We start from the raw sequence: 22,283 nt of genomic DNA, 5'->3' as shown, positions 1-22,283 counted from the left end.
GCTTGATGCTCTCATCTTCATAGCTGCCACTGTTGTGGTGCATTTTGAATGGCAAAAATGTGCTCAACAGTGACTGCATAGATAGTAGAGGAAAAAAACTATTAAATGATGGCATCATTAACCTTTTATTTTCCTAAAGCAGATCCTTTAGGGAAGTGACTTACTAATGAAGCTAGAAAGATTGATTTATCTTCATCTAGCTCCTGATACAATGTTATGTTTAGTCTCTATAGTTCCTGTCATACAGTGTTGCAGGCTTAAAAGTTTTTATTGATAGTAAATTTCCAAAAGACACAGGAAGACTGCCATATAAATAATGTTTGGCTAGTTAATTCTCTTTCTTCTGAAGCTCAGCAGACTTTGGACTTTGTTCAGTTATAAGGAAAGATTGAAGGCGGGAGGAGAAGGGGATGACAGAGGATGAGATGGTAGGATGGCATCACCAATGTGATGGATATGAGGTTGAGTAAGCTCTGGTAGTTGGTGATGGACAGGGAAGCCTGGCGTGCTGCGGTCCATGGGGTCACAAAGAGTCTGACATATCTGAGCAACTGAACTGAAGGAACTAAACCAAAAGAAAAATGGAGGGTCAGGATCATCATTATCTCATTCCTTGTTAAATAATTATTAATATGATCTGTGTAATTTTTGTCTAGTGGCTTTCATTTAAAGGCACCTTGTCCAATTCTTTGTGATTTTGTTTGGCTTAAAAGCTTATACTTTTTAAAAATCTTGTTCCTGAGATTTCCAATTTGCTGTTTTTATTAGCCAACTTTAAAATTTTTCTATTTTTATGAGAAAATTATAAAAAATTCAAAACTATTCTTTTTTTTTTTAACCTAAATTGCCTTAATGTAGGATAAATTGCCTAAATGCTTCTTAAATTGTTCTATGAAAGTGTCCCTAAAGATAGAGTTTATTACTTAGGCTTTACCAGAGCTGGCTGCTGTGACTGGGTGGTAGCATGGACTTTGGAAATAGCATTGAAGATGGAAAGAAGTGTTGGTATAGGAGATAAATTTTGGAGATGACATTGCCCTGACTTGCTAATGAAATGTGGTATAAAGAAAACAAGGCAGGGCTTCCTTGGTGGTCCAGTAGTTAAGAATCTGCCGCAATGCAAAGAACACTGGTTAGATCCCTGGTCTGGGAAAATCACACATGCTGCAGAGCTACTAAACCCGTGCGCCACAGCTACTGAGCCCATGTGCCGCAACTGCTGAAGCCTGTGTGCCCCAGAGCCTGTGGGCTCTGCAGCAACAGAAGCCACCTCAATGAGAAGCTGGCATACTGCAACAGAGAGAAGCCCCTGCTCACCATGCTAGAGAAAGTCCATGAGCAGCAATGAAGACCCACCAAATAAATAAAACCCAGCCAAATAAATAAATCTTAAGGCAATGATGACTTATTCACTGTTGGGGAGAAACAGACTTGGGAAGGAGAGAGATGAAATAAAATGTTCGGTTTAGGACATGTCTGTGATATTTCTAGTAGACTCAAGGGGAAATATCAAATAGGCAGTCATATATTTGAATCTGGAGCTCAGAGTAAAGGTCAGGACTGAAGATAGGAATCTAATAAATTGTATTTAAAGCCATGGGATAGGATGAGATCGTTATGGACTATGTGTAGTTTAAGTAAGGAAAGAGGACTTGGTACTGAATCCTAACACCTGCATTTAGAGATTTGAAGAGACAGCAAAGGAGATTGAGCAGAAGCTGCCAGTGCAATAGAAGCAAAAGCAGGAGAACATAGTCATCAGAACTGAGAAAGACTGTTATTTCAGTAAAGGGTGACAGGTGTGTCAAAGGCAAGAGAAAGCTTGAATCAGATGATTTCAGAGAAGTGACCATTTGGTAATAGAGAGGTATTGTTGGCTTTGTAAGTGATTTCAGTGGAATGGTGCTGCCAAATGCTATATTTGCATGAGAGGAAGAGTGAAGGGGAAGTGGGATTTGAGAAAGTTGGGGGCTAACCAAGTTGGGGGACAATATTTTGGGGGAAGTGTAACTTTGAAGAGAAGCAGAAAAATGAGGTGATACTTAGTACTTTATATGACTAAGGATTGTAAATGACTTCACCCCAAACCTGTGAAGGAGGCATTGAAGGTCACACTTTTTAAAGCTAAACTTCAGTTTATAATTTCCCTGGTAGCTCAGCTGGTAAAGAATCTGCCTGCAATACAAGAGACCCCGGTTCAATTCCTGGGTCAGGAAGATCCCCTGGAGAAGGGATAGGCTACCCATTCCAGTATTCTTGGGCTTCCCTTGTGGCTCAGCTGGTAAAGAAAATCCCGCAGTACAGGAGATCTGGGTTCTATTCCTGGGTTGGGAAGATCCCCTGGAGAAGGGAATGGCTACCGACTCCAGTGTTCTGGCCTGGAGAATAACATGGACTGTATAATTCATGGGGTCGCAAAGAGTCAGATGCTGAGTGACTTTCACTTTCATATATAGGACTTGTACTTAAGGTTTAGCCTTGCTTATCAGAATATGATGGTAATGTCTTTTGCTGCAGTCTTTTCTGTTCAAATGATTCCAATTTTAATATTAACCAAGGAGATATTTATTATACCAATTTGTTATAATAAAACCTAGCTGGATATTCAGTTCCTCTATGTTCTTGTAGATTTCCTGTCTGCTTGCTCTATCAGCCATTAAAAGAAATACATAAAGTTTTTCACAGTAATTGTGGATTTGTCCACTTTACGGTTTTACTTCTGTCCATTTTTTTGCACTATATAGTTTGATATAGTATTATGTTATATTAGTTATATATATTACATATTTTATATATATATATATATATATATTAGCAGAACAACCTCAGGAACCTCTCTCTGTGGCATATACCAGTAAACATCTGTTTTTTCTCATGGGTCTGTGGTTGACTGGGTGGTTTGCTTCAGGCTGCGGATTGAGTTTAGTCCTACCTTATGTGGTATTGTTTTGCAGCTCCTGCTAGTGGGGAAAGGTTATCTGGGTCATTCTCTTCTTACAGTAGATCAGTGAGCACAAGACTCAATCCAAAATGTGCGGATACATTTAAGGCCTTTGTTCACGTCATGCTCACTGACAGTCCACTGGCTGATGGAAGTAATCTGGCCAGGCCTAACGTTAAAGAGAGTGGGGAGAATACCTTCAGTGAGATGTAGAGGGATAAATATATTTGCTGAATAACAACTCATTTTATCATATGGGTATACATAGATTTAGCATTGTGATATTTTCTTGATGGATTAACTTTTAAAGTTATTACTATGAAATGTCTTTATCTTGAATAATATTACTTTTGTTAAAGTCTGATGCTCGTGTAGCTTTATCAGCTTTTGGGCTTGTGTTACATCTTTTTCTTTCCTTGTACCTTTGATCTTTCTGTATCTTTTATTCAAAGTGTGTCTATTATAAGTCATATATTGAGTTTTATTCCATTTTTTCAATAACTCTCTTGAGATGTAATTCACATGCCATTATATCCTTTTTAAATTCAGTGATTTTTAGTATATTTGTATAGTTTTGCATGGATTGCCACTGTCTAAATCTAGAACATTTTTGTCATTCCAAAAATAAATCCTATAAACATTAGCAGTCACTCTGTCTATTTTCCCTACCTGCCTCAATCTCCCAGACTCTGGTGGCTACTAATATACTTTCTAGCTCTGTGGTTTTGTCTATTCTGGATATTTCATATAAATAGAATCATACAATATCTGGTCTTTTTTTGTGTATGACTTCTTTCTCCTAGACTGTGTTTTATGCTCATCTATATCATGGCATGTATTAGTCTTCATTCTTTTTATAGTGTTTTTTTTTCTTTGTCTGTTTCAGTTTACTTTCTGTTGGCTGGCTTTCTAGTTCATCAGTAATCTACTGTTAAACTCATCTATTGAATTCTAATTTTAGTAGTTTTTCAGTTCTGTTTCCATTTTATATTTTTAATATTTTAATTCTCTGCTGAAATTCTCAGCCTGTTTCTCAATATTTTCCATCTGTTTCTTCATTTTCTTAAATATATTAGTTATGGTACTTTAAAAGTTCTTATTTGCTAACTCTGCTTTCTAAATTGTCTGTGTTTCTCTGTTTTTTTCTCTTGGTTGTCTGCTTTGTCTTTCTTGGCATATCTGGTAATTTTGATAGAAAGGTGGCCATTGTGTATAAAAACTGGAGAGTGTTCAGAGAATGTTTTATTTTGGAGAAGTTCTTTCTTTCCTCTGGTAGGCACATAGGGTGGGGCTGATCACCTTAATCTACTGAGATATTGAGTTGATTGAGGCTAGCCTTCAAGAACTTCCTACGAAGAACTCTGTGTGTTCAATAAAGCTTCTTGCATCATAGGTTCTGAGCTTAAGTTCTTGTCTCCTCAGCATTCTGAGACTGCTGAAAACTGACCTCTGCTTTTTGAAGGCTTTCTGCTTAGGCTCTTGTCCTGCATTATTTAGCAGATGTCTTAAGGAGAAAGCTGGCTTTCTGTCAGGCTTAGTTCTCTGCCTCTCTTTTTTCTCTGGGATCTTGGCCCCTCAAGTTTCTAATTTTGCTTTACTAGTCCCAGGAGATAAGCAAAAACTCTGTATGTTTCTGTGTTTTCCAGAAGCAACCTTTCCTCTTGAGAGGAAAGCCAGGATGGATTCTCAGCCTCTTAACCTTTACCCAGAATTAGCAATGCCCACAGGGAAAGAGAGGCAGTAGAATATCAGCTCACCTCAGCTCCTTTCTGCTCCCTGGAATCTTGGCTTCTCTAGTGCCAGTTGCTTTATCTGCTCTTTCTGATGCCTTTAAACAGATAGTTTAAAAATATATATTATCTCAGTCAGTAAAGAGTCTACCTGTAGTGTGGGAGACCAGGTTCAATCCCTGGGTTGGGAAGATCCCCTGGAGAAGGAAATGGCAACCCACTCCAGTATTCTTGCCTGGAAAATCCCATGGGTGGAGGAGCCTGGCAGGCTGTAATCCATGGGGTTGCAAAAAGTTGGACAAGACTGAGTGAACATGTCCATCCGTCCATTATGTAGATATTTTGGAGTATTTCTGATGGGAGAGTTGGTCTGTCACAAAGTACTCCATCATACTTAAATCAGTAGTTTGACCTAACTGGATAATATCTCTACTTCTGTTTATGAGTGACTCAAAGCAGTGTTGGTCAGAGAAATACACTAACTTTTATTTTATAATTAACTTTTATAGTTTATTCGTATTTATGCAGTTGTCTTGCAGTTATTCTCTGTAAGAAGGCAAAACTTTATAAGAATTACTCTAGACCTTGGAGATGGAGATTCATAAGTTGTGTAGGTGAGACACTTGTTTGTGAAAGGCTTTTATAGAATTGCAAAGCACTTTCAAAGATTTAAATTCATTTGATGCTTTCAGCCTTCTAAGTATTATTATTATCTTCTTCATTTTCCAATTAAGAGTTGAGCTTGAAAAGACTATGACTTGACTTCTGTCTTTCATGTGCTGCTTTTGGGTAGAATTAGGTCTCAAAACCAGATCATATGACCCCCAAATCTGATATTTTTTTCCCACATACATCCATTTGGAACTCTAGAAACTGGTTCTTGTGTAAATCAATTTGTCTTACTTCCTAATAGGGTTATTAGAGCTGTAAAGTAGTGTCTAACCTGCAGATATACTCAGAGGACACATTTTCTTTATTTTTTTCTAAGTGAAACATAAGCTCACAAAGAGTTTTGTGTTTGAATTGTCAATACTTGAAATAAATTTTATTTCTGTCTTGTCTGTTTTTCATCTAGTTCAGTAAAATGACCAAAGCAAAATTGAAGTGCCAGAATAAAGACCCTTGAGTAATCTATATCTTGAAGAGCTGTTTTCTTTTATTCCTAACAGACTCATATTATTGTTAGGGTTCCTGGGTCTGATTGTTAAATTATTTGTCACCTGCCAGTTATTCCATGATCAATGATTTGCTTCTTGTTACACCTCCTCCTCCTCTCTGTAATTGACTATTTTTTATCTGTTTTTACTCAAAAACTAGATAACCAAGAGTGTTAAAAATGTCTTTAAAAAGAAGAATACCATCTCAGTACTTAAGAGGGTAGCTAGAGTTGCTTTTCTATATTTTATGCATAATGAAATTGAGGTCCAGAGAAATTAATTGCTCTGGCCAAGACGCACAGCAGTTAGTTAACGCAGGACAAGAGCTAAATCTTTTCTATGGACTGTACTATGGTCTTCAATTTTTCCACCATTTTTCTTTTTTAGGGCCTGAATGAGGGCCTGGAAAACTCTAATGAATAAAGCACATCTTTCTTGAATATTAAGAGATCTTTTTCCTTCCTAATTGGTAGATGAATTCTGCCAGACATGTTACTTCAGCAGAAGTTTGGTTTGTTTGTGTATATGTGTTTATACTTAATATTATATACTAATTCTTAAAAACTTAAATTTGTCATCTGTGATCTTAGATCAGGTATCTGTTATTACAAATAAACATCTCAATTCACTTAAGCCCATGCAGCTGAAACCCTATAGCAATCTTCATTTTCATAAATCTAAAATTTCCATGCTGAAGCCAGAAAAAGCCATTGACAGGAATATTTGAAGATTTCTTCTGAAAATTGCTGAGCATAATATAGCTAATATGTATAGTACAGATATCATAGATGCTTAATAAATGTTTGAAAAATGCTCTTTCTGAAAACTTGAGAAAAGAGAAAAATTGCTTAATAGTCACTTTGAGTGAGTTCACATTTGATATATTAGTGTTGAAGCAATATTGAGGAAGTAGAGTTGAAAGTATTTTCTTCCTACAGTCCTAATTACAATAGTCAGAACATTGCTTTAATACATATTTAACCATTATTTTAAAGGAATTTAAATGACTTTATGAAATGTTCATAATGAATGTTTCAGGATGAACTGTGGGACTTTAGGCTAACCTGGCTATTGGGAAGTCTGATGATTGAAATGTTCTGTAGTTTAGGAGCTTATAAAAGTTTCCTTATCACAAAGATAGAGCCTTGCCATTGGCTTGTATGCCAGACCCAAGTGAAAGTTCACTGGCTATGATTCTGTACCCCTAGGCTCTGCCTCCAGTTCTCTATCTGTATTTCTTTTTGAGGTGGATAAGAGGGTGGGTACTTGAGTATCTTCTGTGGAAATCTTTTTTTCTCTTTAGATTTCTAATTTTGTTGGGTATACCAAATCTTTGGGCTTCCTGAGTGGCTCAGTGGTAAAGAATCCGGCAGGGAGTTGCAGGAAACTCGGGTTTGTTCCCTTGGGTGGGAAGATCCCCTGGAAGAGGAAATGGCAATAGTGACTGAGCGTGCACGCACACATACATCTTTAATGATGCTCTACTTTATGTTGGGCAAAAACTGATTGGAAGAAATGCTTTAATCCCTAATTTACACTAGATTGTTTTAATATTTAGGACCCATAAATTTTTAGTTTTGGGAAGGCAGTGTTATCTCTTGGTTTTAGGGAACTGTTTTCCTCAAACACTGGCCAGCAAATAGAATGACAGAATTTTAGAAATGGAATATATATCAAGGAGTCTAGTAAATATTGAGAGTTGGGGACTAGTTTGCTTAGTGTTTTGTGCTACATATTTTTTAACCAAATAGAATGTGTCTTTCATCTTACTTAGTAGATTTTACTTTGGGCTGTCAAAAAATTCTGGAAAATTTCTGCTTTTATCCTGTTTACTTTCATATTATGGAAATGATAGCTCTCATTCCAGTCTTCTTCGGTAACTAGTCTTTAGAGAATTTTAGCTTTATACTTTTATATTAAGTCTCTTTAAATGTGGTCAGTTTCATATAGAGAAAAGCTGGGAGGCTTAATAGTAACACTTGGTTTGATATCCCAGCTCTGCTTCTTACTCACTCTGCAACCCTGGGCAAGAGAGTAATTGTCTCAGAGCCCAGGTTCCTCAACTATAAAATAGGTTGTAGTGAGTATTACCTACTTGCTATCGAGGAGTGAGTTGTAATGAGTATTCAGTTCAGTCGCTTAGTCATGTCTGACTCTTTGCGACCCCATGGACTGCAGCACGTAAGGCTTCCCTGTCCATCACCAACTCAAGATATGAAAACTATTCTATTATTCTGGAACATGGCATGTATTTTACAATTTAATTATTGACTTTTCAAAATTATTCTTGGGTCATACATTTCTAAATAGATTTTGGTTTTGAGATGCTTATGTTGTTCTTAAGTATCATACTATCTGGTAGGAATGTTCATGCCTCAGAAAATTCATAGCATTGCCGCAGATTACTGTTTACATTAAAACATGGATAATAAAATCATATCTGTTGCAAATCACATGAATTCATTGAAATTTTCTTTTAAATGCAAATGTTACTATCCAAGTTTATTAAAAAGATATAATAATTTTGTTGTGTAATACCTGACTTATTTTGTAATTTACGGAATTTCAGACCCCGTTTGTAGTTTCTAGCCTGTAACAATCTGAGAGAGGCCAGCTCAAGGAAGAGATGCTGAGGCCTTTCAAAATAGAGAACTCTGTTGCATTGCTCAGAGATTAGGTTTCTTGACATTTCCTTTAAAGCCCTGAATAGTTTGTGTTAAGAGCTCTGCTATTTGCTAAACTACCTCAGTGACCAGCATGCTGTGAAGCAAGACACCACCTGAAATCATTCAGCAGTATCTTTTTACTTCAGTTTTCCTATACTTACACGTGTGGTTATATATCATAGACCATTGGAAAAAATTTTATGTGAGTAATGTTGCTTTTTCTCTAATTTTTTCCACTGGTTTGAAAAATAATTAAGCAAAGTCTTTAATGCCTCTTTGAAAATTATTATTGAGGTTTTTGTAACTGTTTTGAAAGATCATGAGTCCATTATATAATCTTTTAAAAATGTTTTAAGTGGGATGTTTAAATTGAAAAAATCAGAATATTATTGAAAGCTTTCCGTTGATAGAAAAGCTGCTTTGATTTTTGTTTCATGATCATTAATTAAAAATATCAGTTACACGAATTATGATTTACAGCTCACACAGTAATTTTCATCTATCTTCATAATAAAAATTCACTCATAATCTCTTGCATAAAAAGACAGTAAACACCACCTGCCAGAGCACTGTGGCAATAAGAGCCATCAAGTGTGCATTCACTTCACTATGCAAAGCAACAGTGAAAGAGTTAATAAAAGCTGAATACATTACAAGATTACAAAGGTTTTTATTTATTAGGGGATAGGGAGGGTATGGAGTATATGGGATGAAACATTAATAACCTCTCCATTCTGCAGGACTGACCTGTTGCTTTGGAGCTACTCGCTTAGCCCCGCAGGGACTGTGAAGCTGTGTTTTGGTGGTCTATAGGAGAGGTTAGACTTGGCAAATGTGGTAGTGAATGATGTCATTGAATGCATACCATATGTACTGAGAGTCAGTGAATGCTATTCTTACTGCCGTGCACAGGCATATGTAAGTGTTGGAATGGAAAAATCATTTTTATGAAAATACAGAGAAGTAAAACAAGAATGTTCTGTCCCGGGCCTGATCAAATCACCAGTAGCTGCCAAGTACGAATACTCCCTGTAAGGTTTTCTCTTAATTCTCTAGCTTCCGGCCTTTTGTTAGCTCTCAACGTAGTCCATTCGGAAGGCCTTATTCAGCATGTTCTTTCTATTGATATGATATGAACGCCAAATGAAAGTTCCATTTTCTCCATTAAGTAAAGCTGGGAGAGTATTTTAGTGTGTATGGTTTGCAGCAGATGGAAATGATTAATTGATTTAGCTAACTTGCCAAATTGTTCTCTTTTTTTTCCCAGTAGAACAGGGTTATCGGGGAGATTCGTACTGGTAGTCATTGTTCCACTTCTTTATATATCAGAAAGGATATAGTTGTTGTGTTTTAATTATTCTCATTACTGTTATTTAAGACATTATGCTCTAATAGTATATGGCTATGTCAGTAATGGATATGTCAAGTGAGTGATGCAATTGATTTCTATTAGGAATTTACAACCTATAAGACAGAATAGAAGAATTCATGGAGATAAAAAAATTTTACGTGCCCAGTTATTTTGTTCATAAAATTTTGTTCCAAGCCACAGTGTCCTTAGTAAAAATCCAGTGTTGTTTTTCTTAACCTTGAATATATGCCATCTTAAAATCTTAAAACTGCTTTGTATTGTATACAGAGACCACTTCATAAACAGATAGTATAATTTCAAGAGTACATAAAAATAAAAGAAAGATGGGAGGAGGGGGAATTGGATGAAGACAGTTAGAAGTTGCAAACTTCCAGTTGTAAGATAAATAAGTACTAGGGAACTAATACACAACATGATAAATATAATTAACACTGCTGTATGTTATATATCAAAGTTGTTGAGAGTAAATACTCAGTTCTCATTATAAGGAAGAAAGATTTTTTTTCCTGTTTCTTTAATTTTGTATCTATATGAGATGATGAATGTTCAGTGAACTTTATCTTTGTTGGCAAAGTAATGTCTCTGCTTTTTAATGTGCTGTCTAGGTTGGTCATAACTTTTCTTCCAAGGAGCAAGCATCTTTTAATTTTCATGGCTGCAGTCACCATCTGCAGTGATTTTTGGAGCCCCCCAAGATAAAGTCTGTTACTATTTCCATTGTTTAACCATCTATTTGCCATGAAGTGACGGGACTGGATGCCATGATCTTTGTTTTCTGAATGTTGAGTTTTATGCCAACTTTTTCACTCTACTCTTTCACTTTCATCAAGAGGCTCTTAAGTTCTTCTTCGCTTTCTGCCATAAGGGTGGTGTCATCTGTGTATCTGAAGTTATTGATATTTCTTCATTTAACCTTCATGCTATAATTGTTTTAATATATAATTATACATATTTATATATTATATATAAATTTATCACATATAATTTAATTATATTTATATTTTTATCATATATTGTATATTAATATATTTAATGTGCATTAATATATAATATCTGCATATCTGAGGTTATTGATATTTCTCCCGGCAATCTTGATTCCAGCTTCTGCTTCTTCCAGCCCAGCGTTTCTCATGATGTACTCTGCATATAAGTTAAATAAGCAGGGTGATAATATACAGCTTTGACATACTCCTTTTCCTATTTAGAACCAGTCTGTTGTTCCATGTCCACTTCTAACTGTTGCTTCCTGACCTGCATATAGGTTTCCTCAAGAGGCAAGTCAGGTGGTCTGGTATTCCCATCTCTTTCAGAATCTTCCACAGTTTATTGTGATTCACACAGTCAAAGGCTTTGGCATAGTCAATGAAGCAGAAATAGATGTTTTTCTGGAACTCTCTTGCTTTTCCTATGATCCAGCAGATGTTGGCAATTTGATCTCTGGTTCCTCTGCCTTTTCTAAAACCAGCTTGAACATCTGGAAGCTCATGGTTCACGTATTGCTGAAGCTTGGCTTGGAGAATTTTGAGCCTTACTTTACTAGTGTGTGAGATGAGTGCAATTGTTTGGTAGTTTGAGGATTCTTTGGCATTGCCTTTCTTTGGGATTGGAATGAAAACTGACCTCTTCCAGTCCTGTGGCCACTGCTGAGTTTTCCAAATTTGCTGGCATATTGAGTGCAGCACTTTCACAGCATCATCTTTCAGGATTTGAAATAGCTCAACTGGAATTCCATCACCTCCATTAGCTTTGTTCGTAGTGATGCTTTCTAAGGCCCACTTGACTTTACATTCCAGGATGTCTGCTCTAGGTGAGTGGTCACACCATCGTGATTATCTTGGTAGTGAAGATCTTTTTTGTACAGTTCTCCTGTGTATTCTTGCCACCTCTTCTTAATATCTTCTGCTTCTGTTAGGTCCATACCATTTCTGTCCTTATTTGAGCCCATCTTTGCATGAAATGTTCCCTTGATATCTCTAACTTTCTTGAAGAGATCTCTTTCCCATTCTGTTGTTTTCCTCTATTTCTTTGCATTGATCACTGAGGAAGGCTTTCTTATCTCTCCTTGCTATTCTTTGGAACTCTGCATTCAATGGGTATATCTTTCCTTTTCTTCTTTGCCTTTCGCTTCTCTTCTTTTCTCAGCTATTTATAAGGCCTCCTCAGGCAGCCATTTTGCCTTTTTGCATTTCTTTTTCTTGGGGATGGTCTTGATCACTGCCTCCTGTACAGTGTACAGTGTCAACTATGGATGGAGTTACTAACCTCCATCCATAGTTCTTCAGGCACTCTGCCTATCAGATCTAATCCCTTGAATCTATTTGTCACTTCTGCTGTATAATCATAAGGAATTTGATTTAGGTCATACCTGAATAGTCTAGTGGTTTTCCCTAGTAAGTCAGAATTCGGCAATGAGTATTTCATGATCTGAGCCACAGTCAGCTCCCGGTCTTGTTTTTGCTGATTGTATAGACCATCTTCATCTTTGGCTGCAAAGAATGTAATCAGTCAGATTTTGGTATTGACGATCTGGTGATGTCCATATGTAGAGTTGTCTCCTGTATTGTTGGAAGAGGGTGTTTGCTATGACCAGTACATCTCTTGGCAAAACTGTATTAGCCTTTGCCCTGCTTCATTCTGTACTCTCAGACCAAATTTGCCTATTACTCCAGGTATCTCTTGACTTCCTATTTTTGCATTCCAGTCTTCTGTAGTGAAGAGGACATCTTTTTTGGGTGTTAGTTCTAGATCTTGTAGGTCTTAATAGAATCGTTCAGCTTCTTCAGCATTACTGGTTGGGGTGTAGACTTGGATTACTGTGATACTGAATGGTTTGCCCTGGAAACGAACAGAGATCATTCTGTCATTTTTGAGATTGCATCCAAGTACTGCATTAGAACATATAGTAAATATAAATCATAAAGTATATGTTATCATATATAAAAATTCTGTTAATATTTCATATATTTCATTCTAGATTTTTTTTCTGTGTATGTACACATGGATAAATGCATGAACTTACCTGTGTGTTTAGATATGGATGTGTAGTTTTATTTTTGTAATGTTTGGAAGCCATTTGAAATGAACATTTCCTTGGCTATTTTTACTTTATATTGCATAAGATTTTCTCATGTCATTAAAATGTTTTTAGAAATCTCATTTTTAATGAGAATTGAGACTCTGGTTTCTTTTCAGATTGTATAAATCTTTTACACCACCCCCCCTTTTTTTTTTGTAATGAAAATTGAGTTTTTATCTTTAAAAGGAAATGCTGCCTTTTGGCAAAAGTCAATAGACCTTTCCATTAAAGATTTTTTTTCTTTTTTAGATAGCTTGTCTTGGCTTATCTGGCTGTCTCTCAGCTCCTAAAATTTGAACTGGAGAAGCAGTGGGTAGGATTAAATAATAAGGTAGTTGAAGCTATCAGTTGACACATTAACTCTCACTTTGGCTCTTCTCATTCTGTATCAGCATGACTGTTGTAGAGAAAAAGCAAGAATGAATATCTTCCTGACTGCTACAGAAATTCAAAGTGTGGATTGGTTAATAACCACTACTTACTGTATTGTCTTGAGTATGAGTACTAAAGAAGAAATTTCAAGTGAAGATATTCAAAGAAGCATGGTATGTAAAATTCATATGGAAAAATTACTATTTTTTAGTGTAAAAATTTCATAAAGGAAATTTTCAAACATCCAAGAGTAGAGCAAATTAGTATAATGAATCAGTATTAAAAATTTATAAATGATCAGCTCATAGATAATTTTATTTCACCTTTGCATCATCCTTCCCCCCTTGTACTGGATTTTCTTGAAGAAAACAACAAGACATTATTATCAGGAAAGTGTTTTTTATTAAAAGCATGTCTTCCTTCAGAGATGGGAATGGACAGCTCCAGAAGCTGACTGTGAATCAGGTGTCAGAAAAATATTTGATAGAAAGGGTAACATCCATTTAGCAAACATTCACTGAATGTTTATTATGTTGAAACACTTTAGTACAGGATAATACAGATTTAAAAAACATTGACCCTGCCTTTAAAGAGGTAATTTTCTAGGAGAGGAAACAGATAAATACTGCATAATTATAACAGTAGAGCAAGGGTTGAGATTTCATATATGTATACATACATGTATATATAGCACGTGTGTGTGTGTGTGGTGAATATTTGAAGGTATACATATGTATTAATACATACACATGTATAGGATACTATAGGAAGACCTAGGAGAAGTATATAACCTAGGATGTAAAATTACTTATGCTTTGTAATTGCCTGTGTGTATCTAGCTTTTAGTTGTTGTTTACATACATTTTAAAGTCTTTTCATGAAGACAGTTACCAGAGATACCTGAAAGAGGTTAATGGACAATTTGGTTTGTAGTTATTACTCAGGTGAGAGGGAAAATAGTTTTTTTCCTTTACCATATTCATGCTCAGATCACTGTAGAACACAGGAAAAGAAATGTGTGTTGTTTTATTTTCAGGTTTATATTAAAGATCAAGTCTGTAAATGTAGTAAATATAACAAATTATTGATTTACATGAGTCTATTGATTCCAGCATAGTTGTGAGTGAATTGGAAAAGCTCATCTTTTCACTATTGATCCATGCTTTAACTGGTGTATTTGTTCGTCTGAGGCTGACTTGATAGGATATGCTTGTCTCTGAGGCATGAATTACAGTGGGCCTGCCAGCTTTTATGTGAGGTGGACAATCATTATGAAACTGGCGATCGTTAGATCAGTGCTTGGAATCTGTCACAGGCTGCTACCGACTGGAACTAATGACCACTTATTAATTTTTGTCAGATAGTTCCATTATTTATTAGCATGTTGATAATGTGTAAGATTTTTTGAAGACGTTAGCTAAGATTATTAAGATATAGCTAAAGACAACATTAACTATAGTGTGGATTATCCTTGCTGAGAAGAATAATAAGATTTTTATACAATATTTTAAAGTTTAGAGTTCACCATAAATCCTAACAACTCAATAAGGTAACCTTTTCATTATCATCATTTTGTAGATATAAAAGCTGAAGCTTAATGATATTAAGTGATATTTTCAAATTTACCTAGTAAGTTGTATAGCTAGGGTTCAAACTCATTTATTTATCAATAATCAGTTATTTTGAGTCTGCTTATTAAAGGCACTGGGATAAAGTTGTGAAAACTCATGGCACTTACATCCCAAGGGAGAGCCAGATATTAAACTAATCAATCATGGGATAATTATTTAATTACAATTGTGATTAATGGTGTGAAAGAGTACAATGCAAAATGAGAGCAAACAGGAAGACCTGACCTCATTTGGAATTCCCTGGAAACATACTTTATCTGAGTTCTGAAGAAAGGGGAGGAGGTAGGAGGAACGGGGGAAGAATCTGAAATTATAGGTGTGTTTCAAGCACAAAGAATGAGTGAAAAAGATGTTTGGTGATGTAATTAGGGGTCAGGATTCAAATCTTATGTTTTTTCACAGAAAAACTCAACAAATTTAGTTCCTACTACCTTCCACGAGGCAATGTTTGATGCTATATGAAAGAATTTGTTGTTGTTCAGTTGCTAAGTCATGTCTGATTCTTTGTGACCCCATGGACTGCAGCACGCCAGGCTCCTCTGAAAGAATACAAACGTCCAATCTAAATTAGAAAATGCAAAAATTAAAATGCTGCCCAGAGCCAGCCCTGGACTTTTATGGGTATTGTGGTATTATATGGTCAATTTTTATTAACAAAATATATAGCCCAAGCTAGGATATGCTTGCTTTTTATCCTTGTTTTGAAGGATCAATTCCTTATAAAAATTGGGAAGAACTTCATTATGCAAGATTTCTGTGTTGACAGCCTAATTGTCAGAATCTTGTGGAAAGCTTTTTAGAAGGACTTTTGGGTGCTACTTTCACATTTTCCTTTATAATTTAGAAGGGGGTTTGCATGGTTCTTAATGTGTTGCCAGTCACTAAGTGATATTGATATCAGTAGATGAATATTTTCCAAGCTGCAACTCTGCTCAGACGCAGGGATAACGGAAGTTAGGCTATAATAGACAGATATTGCTGCTCCAGTGTAGAAACAGCAATTATCTCTTAACTGGTTGTTACCAGACAATTTTCAAGGCTTTAGTTATAGTCCATCACCAAAAATCGTAATGCTGTTTTGTTCTACTTGGGAAATATGTATGAGAATACTGTTTTAACTATGTAAATCTTCAAAGATTTGGTGAAAAAGCATAATGCTTTTATAGGTACTAGAGAAGGCTTTTAGAACCAATCAACTCTTTAATTTAAAGTATCAGAATACACTGTGAAACCCAGAACTTAGTGGCAGTTAAAAAATTCATTGCATCTAAAGAAGACTAGTTATAAAAAAGTGAATAGGTATGTGATGACTTTTAAAAAATATATTTTCCAACATTGCATAAATTATATAAAAAAGCAAAAGAGTAGCATAACAGAAAGACTCCTGGCCCCTGTGTTTGCAGTATTGTGAAAATATGAAGTATTGAAATGAAAAACTGCTCAATAAGATTCTAATTCAGTTTTTAAAAATCTGGATCAATAGGATTTCTTCACACATATATAAAAGTTGTTCTTAGAGGAGATCTTAAGTAGAATAGGAATAAATATCATATATTTCAAACTGACTTTTATCAGATCTCTAGTACAGACATTGGAGAAGGCAGTGGCACCCCACTCCAGTACTATTGCCTGGAAAATCCCATGGACAGAGGAGCCTGGAGGGCTGCAGTCCATGGGGTCGCTGAGGGTCGGACACGACTGAGCGACTTCACTTTGACTTTTCACTTTCATGCATTGGAGAAGGAAATGGCAACCCACTCCAGTGTTCTTGCCTAGAGAATCCCAGGGACGGGGGAGCCTGGTGGGCTGCCGTCTATGGGGTCGCACAGAGTCGGACACGACTGAAGGGACTTAGCAGTAGCAGTACAGACATTCTGAGATTCAAAATGTGAAACTTCTTTCTACATAGAAATGTGAAATATAAGCTATTTGTGATTTGAAGTAATGTCCTGCTCTTAACGTTTATTTTGTATCCCTTATTACATCAGTTACATCTTTTGCAATTAAAAAAATTCCATCTTCTCCTGTCCATTCTCCGCTGCCACCGCCCTCGTTCTGACCCACATTAACTTTGAAAAAGCTCCATTTTATTTCCATATAATATACATACAGAAAAGTATAAAATCATGTGTGAATCAAGTGATGAACATACTCTTAAAAACCACTACTCATAGTGAAGAAATGGGATATTACCAACGCTTTAGAAGCACTTTTTTTTTTTTTTTTGCTCCCTCCCAATCTTTCCCCTCCCATTCTTCTCTAAAGGTAACCCCTATTCAGATGTCTAACAGAATGGATATTGATCTTTCTTTAAATGGAATCCAACAATATAGGTTGTTTGATGGCTTTCCGTGTGTTTTGGCTCTTTTAGCTTCACAATATGTTTGTGAGGTTGACTTGTTACATGTAGCAGTAGTTTGTTCACTTTTATTGCTGAATATAAATATAGCAGTTTACTTTTACATCCTGTTGCTGGATATTTGGATTGTTTCTAGGTTTTAGTTATTATGAATAATGATACTATAATCATTCCTGGATAATTTTTAAATGCACAGGCATATGTATTTCTGTTGGGTACATACCTGAAAATGTAGTTACTGGGTCATGGTCATGGTGGTGGTGGTTTAGTCTCTAAGTCATATCTGACACTTGCTACCTCATGGACTGGAGCCCACCAGGCTCCTCTGTCCATGGGATTCTCCAGGCTGGGTTGCCTGAAGTGGGTTGCCATTTCCTTCTCCATGCTGGGTCATAGGGTGTGTTCACCTTTATAGGTGATCCCAAACAGTTTGTGCCCATTTGAGTGCCTGCCAGCAGTTGATGAGTTGGTGAGGAGTTTTTCCACATCCTTGTTGGTGGCTGATATTTTCCATCTATTTAATTTTAGCTATTTTGGTGATTGTGTAGTGATACTTCATTATGACTTTACTATGTATTTCTTTTATGATTAATGAATTTGAACACCTTTTTTCCATCTGTCCATTTGGATATCCTCATTTGTGAAGTGCTTATTGAAATGTTTTGCTGAGGGTTTTTTTTTTTCTTACTGATTTTGAAAGGTTCTTATTGAATCACGTGAATACACCGGGATTCTTGGCCTCCAGAGGAGAAGAATTCAATCCGGGGCCAGAGACGAGGCTTGATTGCTCAGAGCTTTTGTGTAATAAAGTTTTATTGAAGTATAAAGGAGATAGAGAAAGCTTCTGACATAGGCATCAGAAGGGGGTAGAAAGAGTACCTGCTTGCTAGTGTTAACAATGAAGTTATATACTCTCCAGTGAATCCAAAGAATGTCTGGAGGTTGTAAAGACCTCATCAGACCTACTCCCATAATTTACATTTTAAGATAACACTGTCCTCAGGCAAGATACATCCTTGTAAAGACCAGGTCTACTCCCATAATTAACATTTTAAGATAACAGAAGGTTGAATCCAAAGACTGTCCTTAGGCAGGATACATTATTGGTATATAATCCTAAGGAATGTGGAGAAAGAAAAAAAGTTTTGTCCTTTCTTCCTCCTTGAGAATTCCAGACCCCTCTCTCCTTAGGCTCCCTATCAACCTGCCTAGGAACTGACTCTCTCAATTTGTAGAAACACTGTTTATATTTTCTGGATACAAATTCTTGGTCAAGAATTTATACATTGCATATGTTTTCTTCCACTCTGTAGTTTGCCTTTGCATTCTCCTAATGGTGTCTTTTGATAAACAAAGTTCTTAATTTTAATGTAGTCCAATGTACTGTTCTTTTCCCTTATGGTGACACTTTTGTGGGCTTCCCTGATGTCTCAGTCGGTAAAAAATCCACCTGGAATGCAGAAGACCCTGGTGCGATTCCTGGTTCTGTAAGATCCTCTGGAGAAGGAACAGGCTACCCATTCCAGTTCTCTTGGGCTTCCCTTGTGGCTCAGTTGGTAAAGAATCCGCCTGCAAATGCGGGATACCTGAGTTCAGTCCCTGAGTTGGGAAGATCCCCTGAAGAAGGGAAAGGCTACCCACTCTGGTATTCTGGCCTGGAGAATTCCATGGACTATATAGTCCATGTGGTTGCAAAGACTCAGACACGACTGAGTGACTTTCACTTGTATCTTACATAGAAATCTTTACCCATTCAAGGTCATGAACATATTCTCCTGTGTTATATTCTTAAAGCTTTATTGTTTTACCTTTCTTTTTTTTTTAAATTTAGGTACAAAGTTTATTATTAGAGACATAGCACAACAACAAGTGGGAGAGCACATGGAATAATGGTTTGTTTAGTTGAGGTAGAAGCAAGGCAGAGATGCACATCCAGAGAGAGAGGCTGTGGGCGTCCCCCCAAGTGAGGTGGTTAAGTCATTTATATAGGTCAGTTCTTCTGGGTCTTTGTCTTCCTTCAGGCCAAACACTTGCTTTCTTTTTTCCACACCTGACCCACCCTGGGACATTTCCTGGGGTGCATTCTCATGCACCCATCAGCCAAGATAGATCTAAGTTAAGGCTTCTGGGAGGAGCAAGACTCATTATGGTCTGGGTTTATCCCTTGACTTTTGACCCACAAGGAGCCCTTTTGAGCATGTGTAGAGTGTCTCCTTTGTCCCCAAAAGCGGGAGGAACAGAGATCCCTTAATCCTTTACTCAGAAAGGGTTTTGCCTCTCTTTGTCCTTGCCTAGATAATTTCCCTGAGATATTTACAAGAGACAAAGACTGTCTATTTACTCTGTTTCTGTTGTTTCTTCCATTTTGGAGGGTAAGCAGGGGGCTGGTGGTAAATTCCTCAACCAGAGCTCACTTGTCTCTTGTCTCAGGAAATGCAAACAGGAGGCTAGTTGTAAATGTCTAACCTGGGACCCATCTGTCTCCTACATCACCTACTATTTTACATTTTATATTTAGATGTACAGTTCACCTGAATTGATTTTTGTGTGGAAGAGGTAGGGGTAAAGCTTTATTTATTTATTTATTTTCCTAGTGTGGATATTAACTGACCCAACAGTGTTTATTGAAAACTCCAGCTTTTCTCTACTGTTCTGCAGTGATTGTTATTGTTTAGTCACTCAGTCATGTCTGACTCTTTTGCAACCCATGGACTGCAGGGCTCCACTCTCCTGTGTTCGTGGGATTTCCCAGGCTTACTGGAGTGGGTGTCCATTTCCTTCTCTAGGGGATCTTCTAGACCCTGGGATCAAATCTGCGTCTCCTGTGTTGCAGGCAGATTCTTTACTGCCGAGCCATCAGGGAAGCCTGTTTTGCTGTGATACCATTGTCATAAATCCAGTCCACATGTATGGGTCTGTTTCTGGATTCTCTATATTGTTTTGTTTTTTCGCTTGTGCTTGCTTTAAAGCTACACTATCTTAATTATTTCGAGTTTGTATTATGTCTTGATATCCAGTAGACTAAGTGCTTGTCTTTCTTCTGCTTCTTCAAAGTTATCTTGGTGGTTCTTTACATTTCTATACATTTAAAAATCAACTTCTCATTACTACATATGTCAGATTTTGAATTGGGATTGTGTTGTATCTATAGTAGATCAATTTAGGGAGACTGATCATTTTTGTAATAATGGAGGGCTTGTAGTGATTGAAAGTGAAAGTTGCTTTGTCGTGTCTGACTCTTTGCAACCCCATGGACTGTCCATGGAATTCTCCAGGCTAGGATACTGGAGTGCCAACCCAGGGATTGAACCCAGGTCTCCCACATTGCAGGCGGATTCTTTACCAGCTGAGCCACAAGGGAAGCCCAAGAATACTGGAGTGGGTAGCCTATCCCTTCTTCAGCAGATCTTCCTGACCCAGGAGTCAAACCAGGGTCTCCTGCATTGCAGGTAGATTCTTTACCAACTGAGCTATGAGGGAAGCCCTTTTTATTCATTATGTTTATTATCTGAGCCTTCTTTCTGTATGTTTGGCTCTTGATCAGCCTTTTGAGAAGTTTATAAATTAGTCTTTTTAAAGAATCAACATTTTCTTTTGTGACTGTCTCTATTGAATTTCCTATGTTACAAGTTGTTTTAATCTTTATTGTTTCTTTCTATTCTTCCTTGAGCTTAACTTGTTGTGTTTGTGTTTTTGTGGGTGTACACACTCTGCTTATTGAGAAGAATACTTAGATTATTGATTTTCCAGTCTTTTTCTTTGCATTTAAGTCTATGTATTTTCCTGTGAGCCCACAGATTTTGATATTCAGTACTTTTTTTCCTTCACTGCACTCTGCAGCATTGCAGGATCTTAATTCCCCACCCAGGGATTGAAACTCAATTCCTCTGCAATGAAAGCACGAATTCTTAACCACTGAACTGCCCCAGAAGTCCTGATAAGTGGTACTTTAATTATCATGTATTGAAAAATATTTTTCTACCATCTTTAAAAATTTTTACTCATCTATTTTGAAGAGTTTATTGCTTAATTTCTAATCATGTTCTAATTATCTTTTTGCTACTGATTTCTAGCTTAATTGTTGTCAGAGAAACAGTTTATATGACTAAAATCCTTTGAAATTTATTGAGATTTGCTTTTTTTGGCCTAGTCTGTAGTTGATTTTAAAAGAAATCAACTCTTTTGAGGTATAATTTACATACAATAAAATATACATATTTTAAGCGTAAATTTAATGAGTGTTGACAGGTGCATATACCCATGAAACTACCACCTCAATCAAGATGTAAAGAATTGACATCATCCAAAAAGTTTCCTTTTACTCCTTTGCAGTCTTCCCCGTGGGTACTACCCCTTTCCCTAGGCAACCACTAGATCTGTTGTCATCATGGATTAGTTTTAACTGTTCTTGAGTTTCATTTCAAAGAAATTGTATAGAATATATGTTTCTTTTGTATTCATCTTCTGCTACTCAGTATAATTTTTGAAGTTTAAAGCTTAATATAAGTTGTTGCACATACCAATAATGTGTTCCTTGTTTATTACTGAGTAGTGTTCCATTGTATGAATAGGTCACAATGAGTTTATCCATTTACTTGTTGATGGATATTTGGACTGTGTCTAATTTTTGTCTTTTATGAATGAAGGTGCTATGAACATTAGTCTTTGTGTGAACATATGCTTTCATTTTTTTGGGTAATACTCAACCAACAGCTCTCCATTTCCTCTCCCCCAGGTCTGGAAACCACTATGCTACTTTATGTTTCCATGATTTTGACTACTCTAAATAGCTCATATAAGTGAAATCATTATAGTATTTGGCCTTTTGTGACTGACTTATTTCACTCATCATGGTGTCTTCAAGGTTTTTCCATGTTGTAGCATGTGACAGGATTTCCTCCATTTTAAAAGCTGACTAATATTCCATTCACTTTTGCAATCTCCTGTTTGACCACTTCCAATTTGCTTTGATTCATGGA

General features: G+C 36.5%; 1 protein-coding gene across 3 annotated transcripts in view; it reads left to right on the top strand.

Moving 5' to 3' along the window:
• TTC28 (tetratricopeptide repeat domain 28) overlaps positions 1–22,283 on the top strand; it is a 579,079-nt gene that overhangs the window by 82,291 nt on the left and 474,505 nt on the right. The gene's annotated exons all lie outside the window — the stretch shown is intronic.

Source organism: Bos taurus, chromosome 17, assembly GCF_002263795.3.
Source record: "Bos taurus isolate L1 Dominette 01449 registration number 42190680 breed Hereford chromosome 17, ARS-UCD2.0, whole genome shotgun sequence".
Classification (NCBI taxonomy): Eukaryota; Metazoa; Chordata; class Mammalia; order Artiodactyla; family Bovidae; genus Bos; species Bos taurus.
The sequence above is the reverse complement of the archived record's forward strand: the minus strand, read 5'-3'. Positions and strand labels throughout refer to the sequence as shown.